At 43.3% G+C, this 14992-nt stretch overlaps 2 protein-coding genes across 9 annotated transcripts in view; one reads left to right on the plus strand and one right to left on the minus strand.

Moving 5' to 3' along the window:
- The window catches only part of GPCPD1 (glycerophosphocholine phosphodiesterase 1), a 51667-nt gene that overhangs the window by 31248 nt on the left and 5427 nt on the right, over positions 1-14992 (minus strand). For 2 of the 6 annotated variants that reach the window (XM_080999126.1, XM_080999122.1), the window contains exon 1: positions 4270-4447. The exons of 2 other annotated variants lie outside the window; for them this stretch is intronic. The gene's annotated coding sequence lies outside the window, so the exon portion shown is untranslated. Of the gene's footprint in view, positions 1-1585; positions 1743-4269; positions 4449-14992 lie in introns of those variants that run through there. 2 more of the 6 variants (XM_080999127.1, XM_080999123.1) reach the window with 2 other exon arrangements.
- CHGB (chromogranin B) overlaps positions 4536-14992 on the plus strand; it is an 89484-nt gene continuing 79027 nt past the window's right edge. For all 3 annotated transcript variants that reach the window (XM_080999096.1, XM_080999098.1, XM_080999099.1), the window contains exon 1: positions 4536-4699. The gene's annotated coding sequence lies outside the window, so the exon portion shown is untranslated. The remainder of the gene's footprint in view (positions 4700-14992) is intronic.

A 14992-nucleotide genomic window follows, 5' to 3' on the forward strand; every position in this document is an offset into this window, starting at 1 on the left:
ATGTTTTGGTATGTGCAATAAGGAGGGGGGATGAAATAAATTAAAATGATGTTTCTTGCATGTTTTTTTTTTAATGCAGCTGTGTCTTAACATTAGGTTGTAGACCTAGTAAGAATAAACCCAATGACATTAGGTTGTAGACCTAGTAAGAATAAACCCAATGAAATTAATGAACCCAAGTTATCCATGACCATTGATTTCAATGGATCTACTCAGAGTAGGACTGCACTGACTACTACCCATTTTCCTTAAAGTAGAACTAATATCCATCGGTGGAACTGCATAATTTCCATGACGTCGGTCAAAGGATCTGTGTACACTGCAGGGTTTGCAACAGCAGCATCCAAGTTATTTCTCAGCTGATAGCCCAAAGTGTTGACAAGACAACTTCTTCACACAGAGAAATAAATCAACCAGAGTATTTATCGTTCTGATGCTGCATTGCAGCATCACAGCCTACTCAAGTTCAGGAGGGAGAATTGCATGGTATCAATGCAGAATGCTACTGATAAACTGAAATAAAGTATTTCTGTTTCTTTCAGATATAGCCCTATAAAATTGAGGTGCTGAATTGTATTCTACAACAACAACAAAAGTGATATGCTTTGAGGAATACATACTTAGTATGAGATCTTAAGCCAGAAAAGTATTAACTAAGGGTGAAATCCAGTGGCATATGAGCAGAACAGACCTCTTTCACCAATGAGACTTCACCTTCATCTCCACCACCATCATCCCAAATAACCCAAATCTGCTTCAGATATTAGTCCTCAGGTTAGAAAGCCCTAAGTGTATTTAGGATTAAACCACCTTCCTGCTTTAACACCCTGGTCAGCAACTATTTTTAATAGAAACCATATTTTGAAATATGCAATATAGGCTCCATACTGACGCTTCTCTTTCCCCATTAATGCTTTAGGTAGGTACAAAGATTTTCCTTTAGGAACCTCAGCACCTCTCTATTTGCCATGCCAACATACTTACAGAGCAGAATGGTTGAGATGTTTAAGAACGGGAGGGTCCTGGCAAAATTTCTCCTCACATCACAGGAGAGGGGTCCAGAGAGCCCCTTTGCCTATGCTACATAATAGTACAGGTGGAAGAGTACAATTCTTTAATCGCTACCATAAATGAACATAAATAACTTGCATCACAATGTACTTCAACACAATTACTGCCTAGCATGCTTGTTTATTATTGCACTGCAAGTATTTCATTTGCTTTGGAGAAGAGATAAACTGGTTGATAACAAATTTGTCAGAGAATTACAAGATGAGGTCAACAGACACATACTGGAAGCTTTAAGCCACCCTATGCTATGTTACTCAAGTCTATCTGGTACTTTTTATACAAGAAATACATGGTCTATATACTGAAGCTAATGTTCAAATCCCACAATCCTGAGCCAATGTGATTAATTTTGCTTAAAACAATTAAGACTGAGATATACAAAAAGGTAAACAGAATCACAGGTAAACCAGCAAATCCCAAGGACTGTCTACTGTTTAACGCCAAGTTTACAATATTATCAAACGCAAATGTATGTGCACATTATCATCAATCTTTAAAAAAGTGGCTTACATACCTATAAAAGTAGTATAGTTTTCCCTACTGTACACAGAAGGCATCTATAACATCCCACTTAAAGGACCGCTATTCTTCAAAACCTTCACCTCTGAAGAGCTTGTTTGTTTTTTAAGGATATATAAGGCTCAAAAGAGTGTGTCATCCATGCTGCAGCTAGCTTAATGTTATTTAATACAGTCACTTTCCTCCCTAGACAGCTGCTCCATATCAGCTGGCACCAGCTTTTCTATCGTAACATACATTACATAACGTAGAAAGACCTTTAACACATTTCTTTGCCTCCTGCCACCCCAGTCTGTGTGACTATGACCAATAGCAAAGACAATAATTAAAAACCTTTCACTAACGCCCTTCTCTCTGGCTGGCTTCTCCCCAGCTCCATGACAGCTTCTTAGGAGGATCTGGCATCTTTCCCACATACTCTGCACCAAAGAGGCAGACAAGGACACAGAAGCCAAACCAGTACCTAGACCTCTCTTCTTTCCCTCCTCTGCAAGACAGACCACTGTCTGGATTAACCAGGAGCATTATGAAACTACCTGTCCCATATAACTCTAGAGAGGTGGAATAAAAAGGGACAATTGCGTAACACCACCAAAACTACTGAGGAGGAAGAAGAGGGAGAGACTAGCGGTTTCACTGCAGTGGCCAATCTGTGCCTAGGCTGTACAATTTCACATTGCTGGTGGGAACTCACGTGAACTCACATACCAAAACAATTCTTTCCACACAAAGTTGTAATGTCAGGAAGAAGGTTGCTAACCTAGCCTTCTTCCTCACATGCCAGAATAAATATAAATACAGTGGTACCTCGGGTTAAGTACTTAATTCACTCCTGTTTCATCCTGAAACTGTTCTTAACCTGAAGCACCACTTTAGCTAATGGGGCCTCCTGCTGCTGCCGCGCCGCCGGAGCATGATTTCTGTTCTCATCCTGAAGCAAAGTTCTTAACCCGAGGTACTATTTCTGGGTTAGCGGAGTCTGTAACCTGAAGCCTGTAATATAAATATATATGCAGTAAATTATTTAGACATGGAAAAGTATTCAGTCATGTGAATTCCCACTTGCAGTCTGAAGAAGTACAGCTCAAACACAGGTTAGATTCCTCTCCCACCTCCGCAAAACACAGAGAGAAATAAGATCTTGAAGGGCCACCTTATTCTCTGTCTATGTTCTTTTGTTATAGAACTGCCCCTGATATTTTCTGATATGGCGGAACAGAAATACCTTTATAATAAAGCAAAACTGTAAGAGGGATTCACTTTTCCCTGCCCAATACAGAATATGCTTCTCTTGTTGAACTTTTAACAAGTAGAACTGCACTCTCCTGCTTCTGCTGAAGTCTAGTGTACTACACAACACTGGCGCTCTTTGGTTAGTCACACCACTGGCATCATTTCCCTGTTTATCCTCTTTTTTTAAAGTAAGAATTGCCAGATAGTAAGAAGGAAAGAACTTTGCACCTCCGATTGTCATGTAGTAGAGATGCTTTCAACAGGTGCACATTTCCTCTCTCTGCACAGGAAGCTGCACCTGCTGAAGTTCTCTCATCTACAAAGCTGTTAAAACTGCAGAGGTACTGCTGTCTTCCTTTGCATCTTGGTCATCCTACAAAGAGAAAAGGGAAGATGGGCACATTCAGTAAACAACTTAAGCCAGGTCCCATCTTGCATAACTGGAATTATGGAAGTTCCTTGGGCCCAATGAAGATGAACAGTGGCTGGCAAGGAGGAAACGGGTTCAAATCCACCACAATGCTCACTGCACAAGTCACCTTGGACCCAGCCACCATCTCTCAACCTGACTCAACTCCCAAGGCCTTTGTAAAGATAAAAGGTGAGGGAGTCAGCAGCCTGACCTCCTTGAGGAATCAAGAGGAAAATGTAACATTACAAAAATAACCATTTTGCTAGCTTGTGGCGGGGGCAAATATCTCAGCAACAGCGGCACATACAGAAAGTTCCACGCTCAGTTTCCATCCTCTCCATGGCAAAGCTGGGAATTATGGATAAGCCCTGAGTTAAGATGGTTGTTTCAGGCTCAGAGGGAGGAAGCTGCCTATTGTCCCTATTAGCAGGGGCAGTTCCAGCTGTCAAAGAAGGAGATCACAGAATCACTCTTGGAAGATGCTATTTACTACTACTACTACTACTACTACTACTAGATCACAGAATTGCAGTTAGATGGAAGATATTACTATTACTACTCTTTAATAAATTTGCACACACCCCTTCATCCAAAGATCCCAGGGCGGTTCACAACAGGAAAGGGGCCTCCGTGGGGCCATCTGGTATCCAACCCCACTGCGACGCGGGGATCTCCGCAGAGGATCATACAAAAACCCTCCAGGCACAGGATCGCTTTTCCCACGCAGGACCAGTCCTCCCAAACGGGGTTGTTGTCAAAGGGAGAGCTTTCACACACAGTCCCAGCGGCCCATGTTCCACCCCCCACGCACACCTTGACGCCCGAGTGCAGAGTTCGAATCCTACCGTTAGCTCGGTGTTTTTGTTGAGGGGGGGTGTGTGGATTAAACCAACACGGAGCAGGAAATGGGGGGGGGCAGCCGTGGGAGGAGGAGGAAGACAGGTTTCCTCACAGAAAACGCGCAAATAAAAGCGTAGGCGCCTCCCCACAAGCAGCCCCCACAGCCACGCGCGACCCCATCTTTTGTGACTGACCTGCCCACGGGCGACGGCGAGACACGACTTCCTTCCCCAGCCCAGCTCCGGCTTCGGCGAGGATAAAGCCGGCGGCGCTGACGACTGGCGAGCCTCTTCCCCTCCCTGCCTCAAACCGGTTACAGCCGCCCCGGCCGGAGCCGCCACCGGCGCAGCCGCCACGGGCGGAGGGGGGAGGGGAGCGGAGCCGGCGCCCGGGAGCACGTGACGGCCGCGGCCAATCAGGGAGGGGGAGAGGAGGGGTTGGGGGAGGGGGAAGCCGCCTCAGCCGCCCGCGAGGGGGCAAGCGGCGGTTTTTCCTAGAAAGCGCGGCCTTGGCAAAAGCTGAGGGGAGAGAGGCGGGCAGGCCGGGCGGGCGGGCGGAGGCGGAGTGACCGGCGGAGGAAGGGAAGGAAGGAAAGGCAAGGCCAAGCCGGGTTGCCGCTTTCGGGTGAGATTCGTCGCACGTTCGTGGGCGCCTCAGACGCGGTCGGGTTTCGCGCCGACTAACCCGCTTATTTCCCGCCCCCTCCCCCCGTGAGAAGAACGAGGAAGATTATGGCTACTAATATATACAGTAAAATATTGGGAGGGTATGTAATAATAATAACAACCAGTGCTCTTTTCCCACCTAAAAAAATGTTTAGGGGTACTCTCGTTTTGACTCAAGAATATCACCGTTTTATAGTTCAAATCGGGAAAAATAAATACAGTAAATGGACAAAAGTACAAAGAATCACAAAATGGTTAGGGGTATGCGTCCCCCAAGAAAAAGCACTGATGATAATGATATTATTATTATTATTTATTATTATCATCATCATCCGGGCTTACAGATATATGTATATAGTACACACACACACACACACACACACTCTTTCCTGCTCATGTATGGGAAGCTCAGGAATGTGAGTATGTAATATGTTATATATATATATATATATATATATATATCTGTAAGCCCCTTTCAGTCCCTGTCAGAAGTCCCCCTTCTGACAGGGACTGAAAGGGGCTTACAGATACTATTACACACACACACAACATTTCTGCGATGAAAACAGGGATGTCCTATTCCATAATCATAACAATAATTTTATTCTTTATACCTTGCCCATCTGACCCGGTGGCCCCAGCCACTCTGTGCGGCCTCCAAACGTATATAAAAATATAATAAAACATTAAACATTGAATGTTAGTTAATTGAATTTGTATATTGCCTCTTCAGGATTTCAGACAGCAGTCTCTCCCAAAATGGGCATAGCAAAGAGGGGGGCAGCTGCCCCCCCCAATCAAGAAATGAAGCAAAGCAATGACACCAGAAAGTAGCGTGGGGTGGCACTTGCTTTGAAGTGGCGACATTGTCTGACATCCCCACAAACAAATTCAAATGAATGCTTGTGGGAATGCAGGAAGCTGCCTTATACGTACTGAGTCGGATCCAGGGGTGTCCCATTTTGCTGCCTTAGGCAAAGCGGGAAGCAGGTTCCAGGGCTCTTACAAGACCTTGTTGGAAGCCACAACTGCTTCTCCATGCTTCTCCAGTGGAAAGAGGTGCCCCTTAGATTCTGCCCCCTGAGGCAACTGTCTTGGTCATCCTCATGGACAGGCCAGCACTTGTCAGATCATTTGGTCATGAAACGGAGTGCACCCCCAAAGGGGGGGCAGAAGGCGTCCTCCTGGGCGTCACAGGGGATGAGAGGGGTGGAGAAGCTGCCACCCACTCTCCTCCTGCTCTCTGCCGCCAGATCAAGCCTGATCCGGCGGCGGAGCTGCTGTGGCTGGGCGCAAGACGCTCCATGCCCGAGGAAGGTGGGTGGCATCGTTGCTGCCCACTCTCATACTCTCCTCCCCTGGGTTATACCAGTGGAGCTGCGACCAGGCACGAACACCCAGCTAAGGCTCAGCTCCTCTCTCAGACCCAGCCTCCGATGAAGGAGCCTGCTGTGGGGGCTCCCCCTCACAAAATTGTGTCCGGGGCCACGGCCCCCACGCTACGCCTAGCTTGTATCGTCCACATCTCCTGGCTGCAGCTCTCCAGGATTTCAGGCAGGGGTCTCTCCCAATCTGGAGATGTTGGGTGTTGAACCTGGGACTTTACGCTTGCAAGGCAGATGCTCCATTACTGAGGTTGTTGTTGATGTTTTTTAGTTGTTTAGTCGTGTCCAACTCTTCGTGACCCCATGGACCAGAGCACGCCAGGCACTCCTGTCTTTCACGGCCTCCCGCAACTTGGTCAAACTCATGTTCATAGCTTCGATAACACTGTCCAACCATCTCATCCTCTGTCGTCCCCTTCTCCTTGTACCCTCAATCTTTCCCAACATCAGGGTCTTTTCCAGGGAGTCTTCTCTTCTCATGAGATGGCCAAAGTATTGGAGCCTCAGCTTCAGGATCTGTCCTTCCAGTGAGCACTCAGGGCTGATTTCCTTCAGAATGGATCGGTTTGATCTTCTTGCAGTCCATGGGACTCTCAAGAGTCTCCTCCAGACCATAATTCAAAAGCATCAATTCTTCGGCGATCAGCCTTCTTTATGGTCCAGCTCTCCCTTCCATACATCATTACTGGGAAACCACAGCTTTAACTGTACGGACCTTTGTTGGCAAAGTGATGTCTCTGCTTTTTAAGATGCTTTTAAAGATCACTGAGCTATGGTTCAATAAACTCTTCTCCCATCTCTGGTAGATGTTATTCTCCCCCATACCTCTGTTTGCACAGTGCTTGATATGTTCCATATCGGCCAATACTATATATCTGTGGTTATTGTCATCCAGTAAATTCCACTTTCCGTAAGGGAAGTGTTCAGTAGATCATGTCCAAAGCATGACATGGCACCTCGCCCATGCACACTATAATACATGTATGTGCCCCCTTCCCCAGCAATATACTCACCAAGACCATGTTCTGTGCTGTTGATCTAGAGCCAATAGAGAGCCTTCCTGTCCTGCAATTACACCCACGGCCCTAGAATCTTAAAATTGTGGAGTTGGAAGGGATCCCGAGGGTCATCTAGTCCAATCCCCTGCAATGCAGAAATCTGTCAAGAATTGTCTCAGTTCATTGCTGATTATACCTACTTGTATTAAAATAAAAAAGTAGTTTCAAATTGAGAAAGAAGGCAGATGGAGAAAATCTATTGAGGATGCATCAAAATAAGCAATCTTTCTTTTAAAATATTTTTAATTGAATAACAAGATTTAATAATTAAGAAAATATGCATAAGCAAAATATATCCTAAATATAGAAATAAGTTTATATCATCTGCCAGCAAAGAGAACCATTCAAACAAATAGTAAACTGAAAAGCTATTGCTTTCAACTAACAAAAAATCATGAAAATGGCCTAATATATTTTTCATTCCAAAAGGCAATAAAAATCACCCATTTGTCAATAAATATATTTTCATACCTTCTATTTTCTCTCATTTGGTTCTAATATGTAAGTTTATTCATACCTATGGTGTCTTGTATAGAACCAAGGGTCCCTTGAGATATCATTAGACAATCCCTTAATCAATGAGTAAAAATCTGTCTTTTTAAAAATAAATGGTTTCTGTATATAATTTGTGTTTTGTCATAAACTACAGGACTAGGGAGTCTTTGCACTTCTAAGTGAAGATTCCGAAACAGAACCAAGTCTTGAATGACGTAGGAACTGAAGAGCTGGATCTTCCTGCTATAACTATCATGGATATCTGTCCTAACTTCCTGATCAAATTATAAATACTTTGAGGTTTCCTCAACCTTTCCTCATAAGCATCTGGTGCTACCTGTTTTAAGAGGCAATGCATTATGGTATTATGGTATGCTGTATGCCGTTTACAAATTGCATGCAAATGTTTATTTCAATGTGCTATTGAATGAATGAAAAACTCTGATTTTCTGCTTCCACTTTGACAAAATACGGAGCCAGAGCACTACTAGGAATGGACAAATCTGGCAATTTTAGTTTCTCTCAGTTCTTCAGTTTCCTATTCTTAAGTTCAGTTCACATCAGTTTGTGATTTTTTTAAAAAGGAAAAGTTGAAGAAGTGTGATTTTGAAGGATAGCTGTGTTTCAGTTTGTATACTGCTTCAGAAAGTATGAATTCGGTTTGCATTAAAATGCAAACCAAATGAATTTCTTCCCTGGCTCTGCTTGTTCGTCAGTTGATCCTCTCCTCCCACCCAATCTGTTTTAGAAGCTTATATGAGGCCTTGGAATCTGATATGCAGGTTTGACAGGTCACCTTAGCAGTGATGTTAATTAAACATAAAATGAGACACAGGATATAATAACGAGTGCTGTGGAAAATTAATTAAAATGCGTCTCATTTTAAAAGGGATTTTAAATCTGAAATTATGGATGTTGGCATCACCCAATTATCAGTCCTTGAAAAACAAGAATAATATGCTCCCTTTCTCTGTATTGCAAAGTGCTTCAACAAGCTGCTTTTGACAAAACAGAATTGAATCCCACATAAGGATGCCAGAAGGGATCCATTTTTAAATAAATTTATACATGCATTTTCCAACCCAGTCAAGCTTTGTTCCCATTGAACTACCTCTTGCACCAAGGCATTCATGAACATAAAAAATTGTCTTCCATGAACAGAACAGTCACATGCTTTGGCCTTTGTATAGTTATTGACTAATAAATTAAGTTACGGGTTTCTGTGCAAGAGGTTGGGGGAAAGGCTTTTAATATCTAGTGTAAAGGTAAAGGGACCCCTGACCATTAGGTCCAATTGTGACCGACTCTGGGGTTGCGGCACTCATCTCACTTTATTGGCCGAGGGAGCCGGTGTACAGCGTATGGGTCATGTGGCCAGCATGACTAAGCCGCTTCTGGCAAACCAGAGCAGCGCACGGAAACGCCGTTTACTTTCCCACCAGAGCAGTACCTATTTCTCTACTTGCACTTTGACGTGCTTTCGAACTGCTAGGTTGGCAGGAGCAGGAACCGAGCAACGGGAGCTCACCCCGTCGCAGGGATTCGAACCGCCGACCTTCTGATCGGCAAGTCCTAGGCTCTGTGGTTTAACCCACAGCGCCACCCGCGTCCCTAATATCTAGTGTAGGATTTTCTAATTGGGCTTGTTTAGTTTTTGACCAAAAAGGGTAGCAGTGGTTTATAAAGCCTTCCTCTATTGACATATTCTTTCTTGAAAAGAAGAAAAATGGAGTTAGAAAATGACAATCAGATTAATAGTAGCAAGCGTTTCAGATGTTGGGCCATTCATCCCACATTTGTATGGATTTCTGTAGCTCTGGTTGTTAAGCAGTGAAAACAAACAAGTTTTAAATATTATGCGTAACCAAGAATCCAAAGCAAAATCAGTATGGGTGAATAATAAAAAAATTCTGGAAGTATTCAAGTATTCAAAAAGGTCTGCAGCTTTCTAGTATGGTCACATACTGGAAAGTCCTACTTGTTTAGCTCTGATTGCTTCACTCTAAATTCCTGAGATCTTTGTTTACAGTGTAGTATTGCTAGGGTAGGAAGTAGCCTTGCAAAATAGCTGCATAGTATACCAACTTCCTGCAGTGTTGTGGTTTGTCAGGTCTATGTCATGGACTATTATAGCAGCTCATAAAATGAGACCGGCAGGCAAATGGCACAGATTTATTTCTTTATTTATTTTAGTTATGAACTGGTTTCCTATTAAACATCCTCCCCGAGATGATCATGTTTTGAAGTGGATGGACAGGAGGACAATTGCAACTCATGCTTTTCAGTGATCCAGATCATGGGATAGATACCACAGTCTGCCAGCACAATATTTTGTTGCTGGGGGAAATGCAGGCCTTTGAAGGTTTTTCATTTTTAAAAATAAATATGGTCAGAAATTAGGAAGCTGATTCAAGAAATCCAGAACTTTCATTATCATCAGGTCTTTATTGGGGGAAATACTGTTTCCCCCAAAACTCAAAGCAAAATATTTTGTTGTTGGGAAAATGTACCAACAGCATTATCATCTCATAACTTCTCCCCTGAGAGTTGGAAATGTTGTGAGAGTGGTTGCATAAGGGTCACGATGACTTACTGAACACTGGTCGTGCCCTTACTTAGCTCATGACTTTACTTGGATGACTTTAAAAGAGATTAAATTCGTGGAGAACACAGCTATCAATGGTTACTGGTCATGATGACTATATATACTACCTCCAGGTTCCGAAGTCCCATCTAGATGTGGCCAAGAGAAACTGCAGCTGTTGCACCAGCCTAAATTGATGAAAGTTACTCCTAGTTACAGAGGCAACAGTATCCAGAGCTGTATCCAGGAGTTGCGCCATGAACACAGCCCTTTAGAACTGCAGGGAAGATGAGCATTGTTAGCTGTTCTGGCCCAAACACTTTGATTTATAGTTTGCAAGGGATAATTTAGAATACAATCCAGCTGTCTCTGCAGTCATTTGGATTGGATCACTGAAACCTTACAAGGCAAACGGGTTGTTTTTCTTCTTTTTGCTGAGAGACTATTGCATAACAAATCCAGGGAGTGCTTGCTGCCCAAACAACTTATTATGTGACCTTTGCATGAAATGTAGTAGAGGAAAAACAACAAAGGCAAAGTCTGCAGTTGCTGATTAACATTTCCCTTTTATTTTGATGGTGTCCATATCAGCTATACAAATCTGTCCTTTGTTTCATCTGGTGCTCAGTTTTGGTTTGCACACACTAGATGTGTCTGTGTGATTGGGGAGGTATAGCAAAAATTGCACTGTTTTCTTCTTTAGGTGAGAGCGAGTGAGCAGTAGTAAGTCTCAATAGTCCTGCTTTGCTTTATACCATACATTCTTCTGTCTTAATTGCTGTTTTTGTCTTATTCTGTGGTTGTAATAATTTGTCCTGTCCCACCATCACTGCCCAGTGGACACCCTCCCAACAGTTAACACCAAAGCTTGTGCAGAGCTGACGTAAAAAGCAAAGCAAGGATACTGTTTACCTTAGCTCTATTGATTTTTTGTGTCCACCAAACAAGAGATGGAGGAACTGGACAAATTGCAACCACAGAATTCAAAAACGCACAAGAAAAAACTTGCAGTGAAGACAGGTGATTATAAAGACCTAAGCAAAGCAAGAATATGGTAACCAAATTCAAAGGGGCAGTTGTTTCAGGTTTAACAAACCCTTTATATGGGGAAGAGCCATAGTTCAGTGGTAGTGCATCTGTTCTGCTTGCAGAAGGCCCTGGCTTCAATCCTAGGCGTCTTCAGGTAGGACTGGGAGAGAATCATGTCTGAAGTCCTGGAGAGATTCTGCTAGTCAGTGTAGGCAGTACAGAGCTGGAAGGACCCAGGGTCTGCCATGGATTAAGCCAACTTCCTATGCTCCTATTACACACTTCAGTCCCTGTGCTGTTCTGCTGAAAGTTGGTTCCTACATCATTTGATTTCTTTGCACTTGACCACCAGAAATTAAACAGCTGCAAAACCGACTTTGTGAACTGGCCTCATGGAAAAGCCAGGAGTATGACATGAACTGAGATGATACAAAAGTGGCATCACTTTAAACTATTTAATATTGGGAGAAATTTTCTTAGCATATGCTTAAATGGACACCGCAGAGTAGTTTTAATGCCTGTTGTAGTTTCCATCATAACAGACTGAATCTGACAGGCTTCAGCTACAGGCAGCTTTTTAGAAGTGGCTGCTCATTTCTGTTAATATTTTACTGGTATGGAAAACTATCACAGTCTAAGATGCAGAAATGATTATGGCTTAGACCCAAATGTGCCCTAGTGCAAGCCGAAGGCATTTTTGCTTGCTCAAGGGAGGACCCGCAATCCTCCCTTTCTGCAGCAGCTTATTCCACTCCCTGGCATTGCACTCCAAGCTGTTCTAGTGAGCCCCACAAACCTCAGGAACAGCTTTTCACAAGGGGTGTATGGAAGTGGGAGACAGGAAAACACTGCCTTTTTAATGGAGCTCTGTCTGCAGTAGCTGGAATCCAAGCCCATGCAGAGATTTCCCCAACCAGAGACTATCATTCCTCTTGTCTCCTTCGTCAGACAGATGCCCAACAGGTCTCCTTTAATCTGTTTACTAGTTTTTATAACTGGACATCTGTGTCATCTTGACACTTCAAAAAAGAAGAAGACCTGGCACAAATCCAGTCTTTTGATAGTGCCTACAGGCCTTCTTAATTACATGTGGGTCCTGTATCAGTATGACTAATGGCTTGTAGCATAATGCTAGGGTAGGAGGCTCCAAGAGACTACAGTAAACAGATCACCAGGAGGATTTTGGAAGAGCCTCAAATAACCCTGAGACTACTGATCAGCTTGATAAGACTTGTGTGCAAACCACACCATTTGTTTCCCCAGATCCAATGGTTATAGCCGGCTGTGGGGGTGTGGCTGACAGATGGGAACATTGCCTGTTCTGATTCAGCACTTTCATCTGCTTGTTCTTCGGTTCTCGTTAGATGTGGGTCAAAAGGTGGAAGTGATATGCACAGAATACAGTGCAGCCATCAAATGAACAGTCTGTCTCATTAAGGCTGCAATCCTCACCTCACTGGGAGTAAGTCACACTGAATTCAACAGGATTTACTTCTGAGTAGATGTGATTAGGACTGTTACCTAAGTTGCCATGAACACGGCTCCTTTAAGCAACTATACTGTCTTCCCTAGGATTGGAATGTAGGTTTAGGAGTATTGATTTTTAAACAATAGTGAATAAATCACATACTCCAAAGCAATCTCTTCTGAGGCCAGTGCGATTACTGTGATGCAGATGGTTGATGATTTTCAGGACCAGCCTATTATCATTCTGTCTGTTCATCTTTCAAAAAATGACAGTGTCCTGGGTGTGCACAAGAGGGGCCCTAAATGGTTGTGTAGGAGAAAAATAGTGTGTGAGAGTGGGTTTGAACACCCATTTTCCTCAATGTCAGCCAAATAACTGCAGATGATGATGATTTTATATATTTGCTGCCCATCATGCTTCTATATATTATCCCTGGCAACAGAGGATAATTGTTCTGGTGCTCAGAGCGCCAGCACAACACTTTCACACTTTTTTCACAGCCACACAGACTAGAAATATTAGAAATGAAAGGCAAGGCAAGGCAAAGCTCAGGGCAGCCAAATTCTGTGCCAGATTCTTTGCACAGCATTGGCAGAGATGTTCAAAGCAACACACAGCCCTGAATGTTGGAGAGCTCTCAGCATTTACTCCAACCCTTTTAAAGGAATAAGCCTTGGACTCTTTACATCAAACTCCATACCACATTATTCTTTCAAGCAAGTATAAAGATCCCATAGTGGAGAGAGAAAGCTCAGTTGTATACCAGTGCTGGCAAGTTCAGTTTTCACATCTGGCATTTCTTGAGGGGAAATAATTTCCCTTTGTGTAGCTGCAGGTGTTCAGTGAATTCATCTTAGCAGTCATTTTAATTTGAAGATGCTAATAAGTGCACTGTTGGAGCTCTGTTATGCATCTTTCCCATTTCATCTAACTAAACTGAGGTTTTTGATAAGTGTGCATTATTCTGCCAAGGATCATTGCACAACTGAGCCTCATGCAGGCATCTGGTTGGCCACTGTGAGAAAAGGATGCTGGACTAGATGGGCCAAGCCATCTGAAATGGTCAAGGAATCACTAAAAGCGAAAGCTTTCCAGTGAGGGAAAGGACCCTTGTTACTTCCCATGTGCAAATCAGTCCCAAGGTCAATCAGTCATTTTATTTACATGCCGCCTTTCCAAAGTTAAAACCCTGCTGAAGTCAGCTTGCAACGTATAAAAATTATGTAACTACAAACATAAGAAAAGTAGTCATAATCAATAAACAAAACATCAAAAAGTACACAACCAAACTGAACAATTTCCACATAAATTGTAACAATTGAAGATATAAAAAACCCCAGCAACAACCCTCCACAACAAACCCTGCTAAACAATGTTCCAGCCCAAGATTTACCCACAGCCAGAAGCTTGAGAGTTATTCTCCTGACTTCTGTATTGAAACACTGCCTACACTGTAGAGTTCTGCTAGCTCTATCATAGGCTAAGTCTTTACTTGTATCATATGATTTCCACAACAGAAGGTTTTTTAAAAATGTCTGAGTAATGTTGCAACAGCCTTTGCTGAAATTTATACAAAATTTATGCCTGTTCTTACAAAACGTGGTTGATAGCCTAAACTTGCAAATGATGGAAGCTGCGTCAAAGGACAACAAACCAAACAACTGAGACTTTATTTGGGTCTGAGCTCAGAGGGGCCTCAACCTGAGGGCCAATTTGGAGAACTCTTGCATGCTGAGGAATGTTCAGTGTTGGTGTTAAGAAATTATTTTGCCTTTTAGTGCAAGGCGGTACCAGAATGAAAGAATCATGCACCTTGCATGACAGCTGGGATGGAGTCCTCTGGCATGGCACACCAACAGCATTCTGAACAGATCCAACAGCAGCAGGGTCCATAGAACCAGAAGGTGGGAAGCCTCTCAGTAAGAACTAACTGCTTCTTACACTACCTCACCAGTCCAATGGTGCAGTTGGTAGGCCATTGAGCAAAGGTGCAGAGCCCACTTTCAAGCCAGACTATTGGCCCTTTAAGAGTCTGCAATTGTCCAACCAAAAGGGTAGTATACAGGAGAGGTGGACAACAGGTGGAAGCTCAAAAACTCTCCTTGGTGCAAGTTGCTAGCTCAGAGCTCTCTGTGGTTGTTACCTTACTGTGTCCTCTGGGCTCCTCCTTGTGACCAGAAGAGGATGCTTGGCCAGGTTGCACCAATGATAATAAAGCTAACTGATGGTTTAA

This window comes from Podarcis pityusensis (assembly GCF_964106645.2).
Source record: "Podarcis pityusensis genome assembly, chromosome: 3".
In the NCBI taxonomy this organism is placed as follows: Eukaryota; Metazoa; Chordata; class Lepidosauria; order Squamata; family Lacertidae; genus Podarcis; species Podarcis pityusensis.